This window comes from Dermacentor variabilis, chromosome 5 (genome assembly GCF_050947875.1).
Source record: "Dermacentor variabilis isolate Ectoservices chromosome 5, ASM5094787v1, whole genome shotgun sequence".
Lineage (NCBI taxonomy): Eukaryota > Metazoa > Arthropoda > Arachnida > Ixodida > Ixodidae > Dermacentor > Dermacentor variabilis.
Genome location: NC_134572.1, coordinates 24,941,049 through 24,957,863, shown reverse-complemented (window position 1 = coordinate 24,957,863; position 16,815 = coordinate 24,941,049).

Here is a 16,815-nt window from a genome sequence, read left to right as displayed (position 1 = left end):
TTGCAACAGTATGTAGGTGACAGTTTAGAGAGGAAGCATATTGATTCAATATATGAAATCAAGAAGACCAAAGCTTTGCGCTGTTCTTGTGGATAAGGCAAGGGACCCAGCATCCGCGTCAAAGTCAAGAGGGCTTGTTAGAATTTTTCCATTTTATATCGATGTCGCTCTTTGTAAGCCGGGCATTCAAGAAAGATGCGATCTAATGATGCCACGGCGCCGCAGTTGTCGTAACATGGACTTGTAGTCTTGACATTGCAAAACAGAAGACTGCTCGTGTATGAAACCTTTAGTCGAAGCCGGTGAACTGGTGATTGAGGCTCTCCAGATGCCGTGGTAGACATTGTGGTAGCTTTAACTGGAGTTTTGGGTCGATCTTGTACAAAAAAATTATAGCTGCCTGAAGGTGAAGATCAATGAGTGAGCGCTTCTCTAAAGCTGAAGCCTCACTTTGAGGGAAAAACACCTTGATATTTGCGCTGCGGGAATCAAGTGATAACTGTAAAAATGTGCAATATCCAGCAGCGCCAAATAGACAAGAACAGCACAGAGACCCTTGAAAATGTGGGGTTTAAAAACAATCAAGCGCAGGTTAATGTGCTGAAGTTATATATGTATCTAACAGCAGGCCAAAGGGCTGGCGGAGAGAGGCGACACATTAAACTTGTTATTGCGAAAAGCTAACTGCATTTCCGTTTTGCCAAGATTATGCTAGTCCTCGTCTTGATACAAAGTGGAAGCACCAAGGTAATTCTGTCTCACAGGGGTGCAGTAATACTAGCACTGGTGGCACAATTAGTTTTTTTTTCTGGTATCGCAAATTTGAGGCGAAAGTGGCTGTCATGCCGGAGACGGAAAGACGAAGTACAAACATTGTAGTACCATCGCAAAGAGAGAACACTTTTTGTTGGTACTGAAACATCATGAAATACTTGCCATGTTCAGGTCGGCCTCTCCTGTTAATTTTACAGAATGACTCCAGTTTCCGAACGTAGCTGGCAGACCAGAAGTAATTTTCTTGAATGGGTCATGTTCGGTTTGTCTACGTGAATTGAGGAAATCTTCTGCAGCGTGATATCACGCACAGCCGTGCGAGAACATCAGTCGCTGGCTGCCAGACAATAGAGGAAAGCAAAAGTTGTGCACCGCTGGTCGAGCCGTAGCTGTTCACGTTATTACTACAACAGCTTTTGCGCGAACTGGGCTGAGTAGGAGAGAGAGAGAGAGAGAGGGATGCTGTGTTCAGTGAAAAGCTCGAGATTTTTCCCTGCTGACGGCCTGGCTTGCTACTCCAGGTGTTGGGTGAATGAGAATACACAGAATACAAAAGTGTATAATACGTAATATACGAACGCTAATAAATACAAATAATAGAAGCAAGTAGTTTTTAAATCGTATGAATATTCAGTCCGACATATAGTACTTGTTAAGGATGCCTTTTTCTCCGTAAAAATGTTCGAGTACGTTCAATGCTTTTCGCTGTGCTGTTTTTGATGGCCACGGGCCCAGCAATTTTGCGAGTGAGACAGGTCGGCGAGGTTCAGTGGAATATAACTCTTGTCCTAGCTGCAGTCTTTGCGTCGCGTATACGGGGCATTCAAGGAGTAGATGGCGAACGTCCTCATGGTGGTTGCCAGCCTAATCACGCTGTCGTAATTATGCCATCGTGATTTCATTGTTCGTCACGCCATCATCGTCATTGTGTCGTCGTCATACATTGGTCTTCATACATTCGTACGTCGTACCGTCGTAGTGATGCTGTCGCAATCATTACGTCGTCGTGATGCCATCATACCATTGTCATCATTCCAGCATCGTCATCTCATTGTCATGCCGCCGTCGTTCCGCCATCGTTATTTTAGCATCGTAATCCCCTTGCGTTAAGCCGTCGTTTTCACGTTATTGTCGTCATTGTGTCGTCGTCGTACAGTCGTTTTCATGCCGTCATTTCATTGTCGTGATACTGTCGTAGTGGTCCCAGTGTCGTCAACCCGTTGTCTTTGTGCTGTTGTCTTCACGTCATTGTCTTCATGGTCGTCCCATTGTTGCAATTCCAGTGTCGTCCATTATCATCACACTATCTTCATCATGCCGTAATTGTCATAACATTGTCGTAATTCCGTCATCGTTCCATTTTCGTCATGCCGTCGTTGTCGCACCGTCATGTTTTTCACATCGTCGTCGTTATTTAGTCGGCATGCGTTGGTCCTGCATGTTCGAGTGCCACAAGCTTAAGTTGAGCGAGGCGTTGTCACGCGAACATGCATTCAACGTGGTCGTGTACATTGAACATGCAAATGGTCGCCGAAGAAGAGTAGCGTTCCTTGCCAACACAAATGAAAGCTTCGTGTAAACTGATTCCCGCAGCACATGGGGTCAGCACATTTTTGCTCTTTGAACTATTATCACCCACTAGCAGAAATATTTTCGTTCTCATGAGGGAGAAAACAAGAAAATGTAAGCTGCAGTGAGACGTAGGCCGACTCTGAATTATGAGTAACGCTATCGCTCGCAGAGAAAAGTGGAAAGTTGCCCAACTTGTATCGTTGAACAGCAAAGCGTTCGATTGCAAAAAAGAAAGAAAAAAAAACTCTTGATGTGCAGGTTTATTTGTCTTGGCATCATCTTCTGTTCGCGCCGTCGCGCCAGATTACTATCTCCACAGCTCGACGAGTGAAAACAATGCTCGAGGCGCCATTTCTTCCATCCAGCTAAATTATAGGCCACTCGCAGTATATGATGACCGATGCATCTGTCGAGCTCTCCGTTCGAGGTATACGCTTTGAAAAGCATGCCATGCCATTCTTCAACGACAGCCTAGGATATAGGTGTCTCTGCGCTTGAAAGGTTTATTTTGAGTACTTGAGCAAGAAACTGCCATCTGAGCGGAAGTCGCACCATACGGTTGCTATAGTGTTGGTAGAACGTCGAAAGGCTTCATCTATGGAAAGCGAGAAAGAAAACGAATAGATTATGAGAACGGTACGTTTACCTCGCGCTTTTTCGCAACCGGGAAGATGATTGGCGGATTTCAAATCTTTACGGAAATGCCAGAAGATAGGCAACAGATTAAGGCAGAGAAGAGAGATCGAAAATAAACACCCCAAGAGAATGGTTTTCTTTGGTGAAAATGCTTATAGTGATAGACGGTAAAACGGGCTGGTCTACAGAACTGTGGGGGACCCTCGTGTTCGGCAAACACATACCGCCGTATAGCCTAATGAAGTGTGATGAAGTGTGATGAAGTGTGAAGCCTGCAGTGATAGAAAACGGATATTTTAGATTTTTAGGTCAATAGATATTTAGATATTTAGGTCAATAATTAAGAGCCGTGTCGAAGTCCGTGCCTTGTTGAAGAAGTCGGCAGAGCGGGTACCATTTTGATCGAAAGTAACATTCGCGGTACAGGTGCCGAAAACAACAGCATGCACTGAATTAAGTCTCAGTCAAACACGCGGCTGGTGCAACTCTTGTATGTGGCGAGCATACAGCCGTCTGCATATTGGCGCCTCCCACCTGATATTTTTCGCAGCTTGAGTATGCCGGCATCGGAGACCCGATAACCCCATGCCTGTGGTTAAGTCCAGCTTTTTGGAGTGTGGTCACACTGGGGGCCGAGAGGACGCGTAGCAGCTAGTGCTGAGAAGAGGTATATTAGACACACTTATCTGCTGTATATTGCACAAGAACAAAAGGAAGAAATCATAGGGTCATTGAATAGAAAAATGAAATTGACATAATAGTTCTGCGGAAACCCGCAAGGTGGAGAGGAGTAATTAATAAAGGGAAAATGAGACATCCACCAAAATGTAGCTAAGTGCTACGAAAGAAACCCATACGGGTCCCTCGAAAGAAAAGCTTCGCAGTTGAAAAAAAATTCGTCCTGGTCCGGGACTCAAACCCGGGACCCCTGCCTTTCCGGGGCAGCCGCTCTACCATCTGAACTAACCAGGCGCAGATGGAAGGCGAAGTTGAATTTATCAACAACTCAAAAGCAAAGGCAAGAGTTTGACGCAATAGTTCTGCGGAAACCCGCAAGGTGGAGAGGAGTAATTAATAAAGAGAAAATGAGACATCCAACCAAACTAATGAATACATTGTTGCGCCAAAAAAGGAAAATAAGGACTTGGGAGGGAGAGTATGAAACGACTGTCCCTCCCAAGTCATTATTTTCCTTTTTTGGCACAACAATGTATTTGTTAGATCCCAAACAACTCGTCCAGCAACAAGTTCTACTCATCCACGCAAACGTAGCTAAGTGCTTGCATCATTTTTTATATTTCACTTAATTATTCAATCAACTAAGATGAATTATGCAAAAATTCTAATTTCACTTTAGGGCCAAGTGCGTTTCATTGCATTGTAGAGGGGATTCAGAAACGACCCATCCAATTTCTTGTGGCAACGTACATGCTCCGTAGGGATTTTTTCCGGCGTTTAAAGAAATGAAGCAGGGTGGGAGACCGGGCTAGTTGGTATTCCATGCTGAAGTGACTAGCGCAAGAGTGGACGCCGGCCACTAATAAGGACAAGCGCTTTGGTGCTTGTCCTTGTCGCCTTTTTAGTGGCCCGCGTCACTTCAGTTTAAAGAAACTTCAGAGTCCCTTCACTTCAGAGTCACTTCAGTTTAAAGAAAGCCCCCGAAATATGAAATAAAACAACGGGACAGCGCTCATACGCCATCCCACTGCAGCGCTCTCAACCGCGCTTCGTGCGAAATAACCGTGCGCGTGGACCGTGGCGAAGTCAGCGGCCGCGGCTCTAGGCATCGGCTTCACAGTGCGGCAGCATCTTTGGCCGCGGCACACGGAAAGGAAGTGCCGTCGTCCCTGATAAGCGATAGGCGTGTCTCACGGTTCAGAGCGCTGCAATACGAAAGCGCATGAGCGCAGTCACGTGGTTTTATTTCATACTTCGCGGGCTGTCTTTAAACGCCGAAAAAATAGCCCCTTAGCATGCACGTTGCCACAAGAAATTGGATCGGCCCTCTAAACGCAACGAAACGCACTTGGCCCTAAAGTGAATATTAAAAATTGTGCACTATTGATCTTAGTTAATTAACTAATAAAGCGGAATACGAGAAATGCTGTAATGAGTGGCGCATGATGGCAAACCATATGTCGTTGGGTTTATTCAGCTGCGGCTAACCACTTTCGGCTGAAGTTACGGCATCTTCGGCTGAAGTTACGTGAAACACCCTGCATATATATATCTTTTTGTGATCTGGCAAGCCGTAAAAGCTTTCTGTGTGTTCTGATCATACTTCGCTTCCATCTCTACGACCCTCTACCTTTCTCCCTCTTACCCTCTCTCTCTTTTAACCCCGTCCCCTGCACCCTGCTGGCGCTGAGCCGTGCTACCGCATGGCTTGCAGAAAATAGCGCTAGCCTTTTCTTCTTCCCCACAGAACCACTTCTCTGATCGTTCGAAGGGTCATTGAAGGAACTGCTGATTAAAAAAAAAGAAAGATTCCAACAGTTCACGTTTCGCTTTGTAACAATTCTTTGCCTCGCACACGTTTCTTCTGCTCAATTTCTTAAAAATTAAAGAAGAAAGAAAGAGAAAAGAGAAAACCAGCACCGTTTCAACATAAAAATTTCTTCGGATAATTTCTACCGATCATCATCATCATCATCATCATGTTTTATGTCCACTGCAGGACGAAGGCCTCTCCCTGCGATCTGCGGGTGGCGATGCGATCACTGAAATGAACTGACGTGTTCACGTCGGCTCCGTCATTGCTACCCAATTACGCAGTGCTAATTACTTCGAACAAAAGCTTTCTTTTCACCAATGTGTCCGTGAAAGCGAGCGGCATCGACCGATACTAGCTGACCTCAGAGGTGCGTTTTTCTTTGCCAAATGTCGTGACATCTACCGCCGTCGTGCGAAGGATTGCTAGGCTAAGGCGTGTTCCGCGGACGCTAGGCCCAACACCGTCGCACCGACCGCCGCCTGCCGTACTCCTCGGAGGCGGCCGCTCGTCAGATCCGAGATGGAGGCGTCCACTCGGACAATAATCATCCTGGACAACCAAATGTGCGTTCAAGTAAAAGGAAAAGAGATATCACCCGAGGAATACTACAACGACGCCGGATGGATGCTCGCGGGGGAACGCATGTCGAGGCTGCGCCAGCGGACCCCCGCCAACGGCAAGGCCGACGGACTCGGCGGGAGTCAAACAAGCCTGAAATAAAAATTCAACAAGTACGTCAGAGCCTCGGTCATCAAGGCAGCACGCATGCCAGGCATGCCACTGGAAGAAAGCAAGATAGTCGTCAGACCCAGAGGGGGACTGGACATCGTCAAGACCGGCACCACCACCGTCGCTGCGTCCATATTCGCCGCGGCCAAGATCACGAGCGAGGAAAGCGCCGCGGACACCATCTGCCCCAACATGCAACAGAACATCATGGTCGTCAGTACACCGAACGAAGACAACGCGGCAAGGTACGCTAAAATCAAGGAAATATCTGTTCAAGGCAACCCTTACGAGGTTAGCGTATATCGCACGGCACCTCACGGCACCGTAAAGGGCACCATCAGAGGCATTCCCATCGACGCGAGCGTCGACGAGCTAGATAGGAACATCGTCTACGAGAGGAACCCGCTTAGCAGTGGGCGCAAAGAGGATTGGCGCAGCACGACCACCGCGATCGTGGTGTTCCAGAAACTCAAGGTGCCGAACTTCGTCCTATACGGAGTCACCCTGATACCCTGCCGCTTCTACAGGAAACAGATCGGGGGATCGGCCAGCAGTGCGGCCGAGCGGGACACCGCAAGGACGCGTGCCCGACCCCCACAATCAAGACGTGCCTGGCATGCGGACTCGCAACTCAAAAGAAGACCATCAGTGTACCCCAACATGCAAGTTGTGCGGGGACGAACACCCGACCGGAGACCGAACGTGCAAGGCGAAATACAAGATCCCCTACATAGTTTGCAAGCGACAATGGGAGCGCCGACAGGCCGAACGCCAGCTGCTGTCGGAGAGCGATTTCCCGCCACTCGACAAGCCGCCAGCTGCGCGAAAGTCAAGGACCCCATCGGAGAACCGCGTGCCTAAATCCAGAGACAGCAGCTGCTACAAGAGAAGCCTCAGCAGGAAAGGTCACCATCGCGTGAGTGACTGAGCTGGGTCGACGCAGCGAAAGGGAACGATAAAAGGAACGTGCAGAAAATCGCCGAAGCCACGAAGAAAGACGATATCAGCAAGGTGCGAGAAGCCAATGAGATTTTAAGACAAGTGAACGCGGCGTTGCGAACGACCATCAACAACCTCACAAGAGAGATCGCCGAGGTCCATCAGTTGCTGCTATGCAAGAACGAGCCTCTACAGAGACCCACGCCAAGCACAAGCAAAAGCGAGGAAACAACCACGAACACCCAGGAGACAGCCGTAGCGGAACCGGCACCGAAGAAGCAAGCCGTCGAGGCCACGCGCAAGCAAACAGAAGACGATCGCATCGAAAACCTCGAAGCCAAATTTGAAGCGAGATTCACCAAACTCGTACAGCTAATCACGGCGAACATCGCAGCAGTGACAGCAATGAAAGAAACAATGGAGACCTACCAAGCCGAGAACACGAACAGATTCGCCTATATAGAAAGCCGATAGGGAGCCACCCGACGTTTGCGCCCCTCTTCGCGAAACATCCACCCAACCAGGGAACTCCGTACACGCCAACACAATCATGGCCGCCAACGCAACACCACCAGCAGCAGCAGGTGTAACGGCGTGGCAGTGGAACTGTCGCGGCCTCGGAAGGAAGAAGGCAGTCATCCAACAGAACATTGCACATGCCGCACGCAAGCCGGACGTTGTACATTACAAGAAACACTAACCGGCGCACCGTCCCTCCCCCGCTACAGAGTGCACAAGGGCCCGCCCGACGGGAGGCGCCTGTGCTCCCTAATCAGGAAGGGACTCACGCTGCAGGTGACCGGCGGCAACGACGCCCACATCGAGGGCGGGCTGCAAGCCGCCGTCGGCGCGATAGAAGACCAGCTGGAAAGCACGAGACTGAGATGTTCGCCGAGCAAATCGGAGCTTCTAATACTCCCACCTACCAACAACGGGAAAGGCAAGACCAGACAACGTGAATACGAAACAAACAAACAAACAAACAAACAAACAAACAAACAAACAAACAAACAAACAAACAAACAAACAAACAAACAAACAAACAAACAAACAAACAAACAAACAAACAAACAAGCAAACAAACAAACAAACAAACAGAATCGTAACCAAGTTCGGCAACGTGATCCTCGAGGTCGGCAAAGCCAAGATCTTAGGCATGGTCATGGAAAAGCACGGAAGAAACGGCGAAACCATCGCCCGTCTCACGGCAAAAGCGGCCAATGGATCACTTCCCGGAAGGCTGGCATGAGAGAGGAGAGCCTAATTAGGCTCGTCCAATCCTTCATCATCAGCCACGTCGCGTACGTTGCAGCCTACCACAGATGGCTGCAACACGAACGCAGCAAAGTCAACGTAATCATCAGAAGAGCGTACAAGACGGTGCTGGGCCTGTTCGAGTCCACGAGCACGACCCGCCTTCTTACAACTTGGGATACACAACATGCTCGAAGAAATAGCCAAAGCGCAACGGACCTCTCAACTGGAGCGGCTGTCCACGCCCAAAACCGGGAGGAAGATACTGGACGACCTGGGAATAGGACGCTAGAGCGAGGCGGAGATGAAGCTTCCCGTCCGGGAAGAGGTCCGACGCCAGACCAGAATTGACCCCATACTGAAGAACATGAATCCTGAGTTCAACAAGGGAAGAAGAGCGGCGGGGGCCAAGGCTCTCATCGACCTGCACGCCAACCACGAGCACGCGCGACACGTGGACGCGGCCGAATACCAACGGAACGCCTTCGCAGCGGTCGTCATAGAGGCATCAACCGGTGCCACGGGGACGGCAGCGAGCGTGAGAAGCGCCGGAGCGGAACAAGCGGAGGAGGTGGCCATCGCCCTGGCCATCGCCGCCGCAGACTACCACACGGTGCTGAGTGACTCGAGACAGGCGGTGCAAAACTTCGCCAAAGGTCAAATCTGCAGGGCGGCCGAGCGCGTACTGCGAGTGGCCAAACTGCAAGACAGAAAAGTAAGAATGAAGTCGTTCCCGGCGCACGTGTGCAACGGGTCGGAACGCAATGAGAGCGACAATGAGACGGCACACGCAGCGGCACGAGCGCTAACCAGCCGCATCCCGGTGACAGACCGTCCGACGTGGTTCGAAGCCAAGGACCGCATGAAGGACTACAACGGCATACGAATGCCTACAGCCTGGCTCGCAGGACTCTCCCACCCCCGCACCCGAGGCTGAGTCGAGCGGAGGCGGTACTACTGAGACAGCTCCAAATCGGATCACTACCGAGCCCAGGACTGATGCATCGTATGTACCTCGAGACATACCCGACCAATAAGTGCAGGGTCTGCCGGAGGGCGACGGCAGATCACACGCACGTATTGTGGTATTGCATCAAAAATCCAGAGGAAGCAAGATCAAGAACGATCCCGCCGCGCCTTGAGGCAGCCGCGAAGAGCTAAGACCAAGACCAACAGCTCTGGGCCGTCGAGCAGGTCCTCGGGGCGCTCGAAAGGTACCTTCGAGCCGGCAACGGCGAACGGAGACCCACGCCGAGTAACGGCAACCTCGTAGACGACGTAGGCCCTCGTCGGGGTGCGCGAGCGCCCAACTGCAGGCGCAAATAAAGTTTGCTCCAATCCAATCCAATCCAATCCCTGCGATCTCCAATTACGCCTGTTCTGTGCCAATCGATTCCAACTAGTGCCTGCGAATTTCCCAATTTCATCGGTGTACCTAGTCTTCTGCCGTCCTCGACTGGGTTTCCCTTCTCTTCGTATCCATTCTGTAACCCTAATATACCAGCAGTTATCTAACCGGCGCATTACATGACCTGCCCAGCTCCATTTTTTTTCTCTTGATGTCAATTAGAATATCATCTATACACGTTTGCTCTCTGATCCAAAGCGCTCTCTTTCTGTCTCTTAACGTTATGCCGAGCAATCTTCGTTCCATGGCTCTTTGCGCAGTCCTTAACTTGTTCTCAAGCTTCTTTGTCAGTCCCCAAGTTTCTTCCCCTTATGTGAGCATTGCTAAAATGCACTGATTGTACACCTTCCTTTTCAATGATAATGGTAAGCTTCCAGTCATGATCTGACAATGTCTGCTGTATGCCATCCAACCCATTTTTATTCTTCTATGAATATTCTTCCCATGTTCAGGGTTCCCTGTGATTAATTGACCTAGGTAAACGTACTCCTTCACGGACTCTAGAGGCTGACTAGCGATCCTGAACTCTTGTCCCTTTGCCCGGCTATTCATCATGATCCTTGTTCTTCTGTATATTAATCTTCAACCCCACTCTTACACTCTCTCTGTTAACGTCCTCAATCATTTGTTGTAACTCGTCTGCACTGTTGCTGAATAGAACAATGTCATCGGCAAACCGAAGGTTGCTGAGATATTCACCGTCGATCCTTACTCCTAAGCCTTCCCAGTTTAATAGATTGACTACTTCTTCCCAGCACGCAGTGAATACCATTGGAAAGATTGTGTCTACCCGTCTGACCCCTTTCTTTATAAGTATCTTCCTGCTTTTATTGTGTAGAATTAAGGTACCTGTAGAACCTTTGTAGACACTTTTCAAGGTATTACGTAAGCGTTCTGTACTCCTTGACTACGTAATGCCTCTATGAATGCTGGTATCTCTACTGAATCAAATGCCTTTTCATAATCTGTGAAATACATATAGAAAGGCTTATTGTACTCTGCGGATTTCTCGATAACCTGATTAGTGACATGTATGTGATCTATTGTAGAGTATCCCTCCCTGAAGCCAGCCTGTTCCCTTGGTTGATTAAAGTCCAGTGTTGCCCTTATTCTGTTGGAGATTATCTTGGTAAATATTTGATGTAATACTGGGAGTAATCTAATGGGCTTATAATTTTTCAATTCTTTAACGTCTCCAGTTTTGTGGGTTAGTATATGTTTTCATTCTTCCAGTTTTCTGGGATCTTTGCAGTCGATAGGCACTTCGTATGAAGAGCCGCCAGTTTTCGAAGCATTATGTCTCCTCCATCTTTGATTAAATCGACTGTTATTCATTCTTATCCTGCCGCCCTTCCTCGTTTCATGCCTTGCGAGGCTATTCGGACCTCATCGTCGGTTATAGGAGTTCTTGTATCCTGTTCATTATTGTTTCTAATGGAGGTATCCTGACTCCTCTGGGTATTGTAAAGGTCAGAATAAAATTCTTCCGCTTCTTTTGCTATATGTTCGCGATTGCTGATGATATTACCTTGCTTATCTCTCAGTGCATACATCTTGGTTTGTCCTATGCCAAGTTTCTTTCTCAGTGATTTTAGGCTGCGTCCATTTTTTACGGCTTCTACAGTCTTTCTCACGTTATAGTTTCGAATATAACTTATTTTGGCTTCGTTGATGAGTTTTTGCAGATCCGCGAATTCTATCTTATCTCTTGAGTTGGACATTCATTCTTTGTCGTTTCATTATTAGGTCCTCTGTTACTTGGGAGAGCTTGCCTACTGGTTGCCTTGGTGACTTGCCTTCCACTTCAATTGCTGCCTCTGACGCCAGCCTAGTTATGGTTTCATTCATTAGTTCTATATCATCCTCATCTCTCTGTTCTAAGACTGCATATATGTTTGCAAGTGCCAACCTGAATTTGTCTGCTTTTACCCTTACTGCCTCTAGGTTGACCTGTTTCTTCTTGACTAATTTTGCTCTTTCTCTCTTCAAATTGAGGTGAATCCTAGCCCTCACTAACCTATGATCACTGCACTTTATCCTGCCTATCACTTCTACATCCTGCACTATGCTGGGATCAGCAGAAAGTATGAAGTCAATATCATTTCTTGTTTCACCATTAGGGCTTCTCCAGGTCCCCTTTCTGTTGCTACGCTTCCTGAAGAAGGTGTTCATTATTCGAAGCTTATTCATTTCTGCGAATTCTACCAGCATCTCTCCTCTAGCGTTCCTAGAATAGATGCCGTAGTTGCCAATTGCTTGTTCACCAGCCTGCTTTTCCCCCACTTTTGCATTGAAGTCGCCCATTACTACAGTATACTGTGTTTGCACTTTTATTGTAGCTAATTCAACATCTTCATAAGCTGATCTACTTCCTCATCATCGTGACTGGACGTTGGAGCGCAGGCTTTTACTACCTTTAATCTATGCCTCTTATTAAGTGTCATTACGACTACAGCTACACTCTCATTAACGCTGTAGAATTTGTCAATGTTGCTCGCTATGTCCTTATGAATTAGGAATCCTTCCACGTATTGCTTATTATCTGGGAGACCTCTATAGCAGAGGACAGATACAGATATATCCGTTATTCAGCAATGTATAAGCCTCACCAGTTCTGCTAATATCACTAAGGCCTATGACATCCCAAACAATGTCTGATAGTTCCTCAAAGAGTCCTGCTAAGCTAGCCTCATTCGAGAGGGTTAGGGTGTTAAATGTTGCAAGGGTCAGTTTATATTGGCGGCCTGTCCCGACCAAGAGATTCTTAGCACCCTCTGCTGCGTTACAGGTATCACCACCGCCTTGGTCAGGTGCTCCGCAGCTGCTGGGGACTGAGGGCCATTGGGTAATTGAGTAAGGCACTTGGGAGGGAATGGTCGAATACTGCACCAGGGATGCCAATTCCTGTTCTGGTGAGGGAGTGTCTTGTGGAAGTTTAGCAGGCCTTCCTAATTTGGTTGTAGCTGGATTAGTATAGCCCCACTCGCGCTCGGCATCTTTTACCGGCGACAGCCGTCACTCCAAGCCTGCAGACGTTGCGCACTGGAGGAGGTGAATTTCAAGCTCACCATCGTAAAAAAAAAAAAGAAAACTTACAGAGGGATTCGAAGTTCCGACTATGCCAACCGAGCATTCGACATAGCTAGAGGTCTCAGACACCAATCCAAGAAGTGTTGCGAGCGGGGCGCGTAATTGAAACTCGTTTCTCTGGCCTAATGTGGTTTCTTGGCTCCATAGCTCTCCATAATATGTGAAGCTGCATGGCGGGCTATCACTATGTGCAAGTTATGGCTGTCATACTTTAACTGGAAATGCTTTAAGCTAGCGGGAACCTTGTCATCTTTTTGGAGCAACAAGCAATAACCTACGAAAGTATGTATGCTCCCCCATTATGTAATGTCCCAACAGGGGCCTTTAAGGCTCAATAAATGATGAAATAATGATGATGATGATGAGGACGATGATGATGTTGTTGTTGATGATGATGATGATGATGAAAGCTCAGGATCAGTGACGAAGCGAATCTTTTGCGTTTGCAAACAACAAATGACCCTTGAGATTTGCTGTTGGCTCACTCCACGGTCCTGCTATCGACTTCTGACAAGGAATGTGAAAAAATGACAAGTTAAAGCAGCCATATGCCGCGTAGCAAACAAGGGAGAATACACGAAAACAAGGTTTAAAAATCACGGACGGATCTCGTTGCTTTTGTGATTGACGTTTTGATACCGAGAAATGGGAATGGACTTTAATTTTTTACGCGCATTTCTTTGCTTCCTGAGCAGGCTGTACTGTGATCGGTGCTTTCCTTAGTTTCAAGTTTATCCATATTACAGGATGTTACGTTTCGACCCAGGACAAATCGCGAAGGTAATATGGGTAGACAACTTCAAAAGGAACCTACTCGAAATTTTTATGAACGACGTGCTTATTTGCTCTGAATAATGACTCCAAGAATGATTTATCGTTATGTAGAAAGAGAGGTCGTCCTTGAATAGGTTGCATTATTAATCTCGCCTTGTGCATGCAAGAAAAGAAAAAGAAACTGTGAAGTAAATCACAAAAACATTGCGATACGAAACTGAGGCCTCATATTGAAATGAATAGAGAGTATGACGCGATATGAATTACTTCCGGGACTTTTTAGTGGGGTGAAAAGCAAACGTTGCCAATAAAAGCCAGTTCATTCTTCCGAAAGACGAAACCATTGAATACTGCGGGGCATAAAAATTCTAATTACTCTGAGTGGCAAGATTTCAAAGAAAAGGTTTGTTGTCTGTACGTTCCGTCATTTTGGGAACATATGCGATGGTTTTCGCAAAACCATGGGCTCAACTTACAACTTTGTTTTTGCAAAGAAGAAAAAAGTGAAGCTTGGGGAAGTTAAGTATACAGTCAAAACGCCTTCATAACGAAGCACACGGGACTTTCGATATCCTTAGTTATACAGGTAACTTAGTTCTGTAATTTCGCTCCGTATCGCTCACAAGCGATCAGAATTAGCCCGCCCCAACGCCAGGAGAAAGTCCGGCCATGCCGATTTAAATCACTCTCAGTATGTCGCAGAGGAACCGTTTTACCACGTAGGTGAAGCCACGTCATGCTAAGTAGACTGCGTGAGCGCGAAAAACACAGAAGAAACTGCCGCCGCGCGTACATCATGGCATACAGCACGGATCGCTCGCCCGAGCCGACTGTCGATAGACGGCGCCACTGCGTACGCAGCATTGTAGCGCATTGTGTTGTCGTCTCCCTTCCGTCCTTGTTTGCTGGCGCTAAATATGCTTTCAGTTTACCAACACGCCCAACAAATGGCAATGCTGCAACATTGGAATTGCTGATACCGATGCCCTGTAATTCACGCCGAATAATTACGCGGTGTTAATTCAACAGCAAGTCATGCGCATAGGGAAGCAATACAGATACATCTGAAAATAAAAGGGAAGCGAAATGCAGCAATAATGAAACATACAGCACTCTGATGCCACAATAAATATGAAGTGGTGAGTGTAATGCGGAAAGGAGTAATTGTGCCAGCGTTAGCGTTCGCAAATGCCATCCTGTGGTTGAACGGATATGTAGTCGGAGTTGGAAGATAACCAAAGATTGGTGGTGCCGGTCGGCTTTGAGAGCGCATGATAAAACCAAAAGTGAAGCAGTGCAGGGTGACATGCGTTTGGCCTCTTTTCAGAGAAGCATCAGAGAAGCGCAGAGCGAAATTAGTTTTGAAGAAAGACTCACGAACCTGGATCAAAATAACTGGGTGGCTAAAGTGCACAACTATCTGTACCTGAAAAGCGTGGACACAGAATGAAGGATGAGGTCAAGAAAGTTGGCAACCAAGTACAGGATTATTGAAATTGTAAACAGACAGCCAGGAGTCCCCAGAAAGAAAATGAGACAGACAGGGACAGCAAATTTGATGCAAAGAACGGATACAATAAAGACCATAGAGATTCACAAAAATTGGAAGAAAGAAATTAAAACGGAAAATCTGTACGATATATGCTCCAGCTGATTGCCTAACGACAAAAACATACTGGAGCAAATATTGGCAACAAGATGAGGCACGTGTATGCTATACAGCAAAAATCGGGAGACAACTCAGCATATACTAATGAAAGGCGATGGTATTCACCCACTCAGACTCATAGGGTACCTACCTTCCAGAAGTGCTGGGATTTAAAGCGGATAGAAACATTAGCCGGTCAGCAGCGGAAAAAGCGAGACCTCTAAAGTGTTGGCGGAAAAAAATAAAACACTGAAGAGATTGGTAGGACCGGATCTATCACAGGCATAAGTAGCGATACAAAGTAGATAGCGAATTTCTGAGGAAAGAAAAAGAATAAGGCGATGTATAAAGAATTACTAGAATGAAAAAAGAAAGCGAAAAAGAAACACTTGCAGTACAATTGGTTAAACCAAACAGGCTAGTTGATTGTTTGCCACAGCCCCGGTTCCAAGGGGATGCCAATAAATCATCATCATCATACGATGGCGCCCATGAAAAAACGATCAATACGATAGTGGAATAGGCGTTCAGCAGAACTATCGGAATGATTGTATCCTTCATCTTTTGTAACCACCCTAAAAATCTCTTGTCTCCACGCACCGATACAAAACATATTATGTCATGATTCTATGTAACTTTCTCCCGTTATATCAGCTTCGTTAGAATTATAAGTATCTAACGTGCTGTCATTAAGTACTCTAATTTTCTAAAGCTGTGTATAGTATTTAATGCTATATTTATCGGTGTTGCTCCTCTCCTTTGAACCCATGTTTTCAAGCTCGTCGTGTCAAATGCGTTACATTGCGTTGTACTTTTCACTCCTGCTCACAGCGTCTTTCTGAAAGTTAACAGGATGGTACAAATACATACAATAACTGAAGCACTAGCTGCACAAGGAAGTAATTTGTTGCTTTGTGACGGGGCGCACGCGGAAGACAATCGTAATGTCGACAATTATTCATCCGTTTCATTCTAACACAATGGAAGGCGGTGGGCACGCGCTTATGCCCTCGCATTTTAAACCAAATCATTGCTTTGCGACGGGACGCACGCGCATGTTATTTAAAACCGCTAGTTAGCGTTGCCACGAGAGAAACACGCATGCGCCTGGTGATCTAAAGGGCATATAGTATCGATTTACTGCACGCGCGCGCGCACACACGCACACACGCACACACACACGCACACACACACACACACACACACACACACACACACACACACACACACACACACACACACACACACACACACACACACACACACACACACACACACACACACACACACACACACACACACACACACACACACACACACACACACACACACACGCACTAAAGAATCTGCCTCCATTCCACCGTGTAAAACTAGATGTACAGCGCAGCTGGTGCAGACGTTACACAAGCACCACTACAACAAGCGACGTACGTCACGCACGCACGCACGTGTGCGGGAGTGCAGCGTACATCCTCATCCTACTAGGCCCGTCACAGC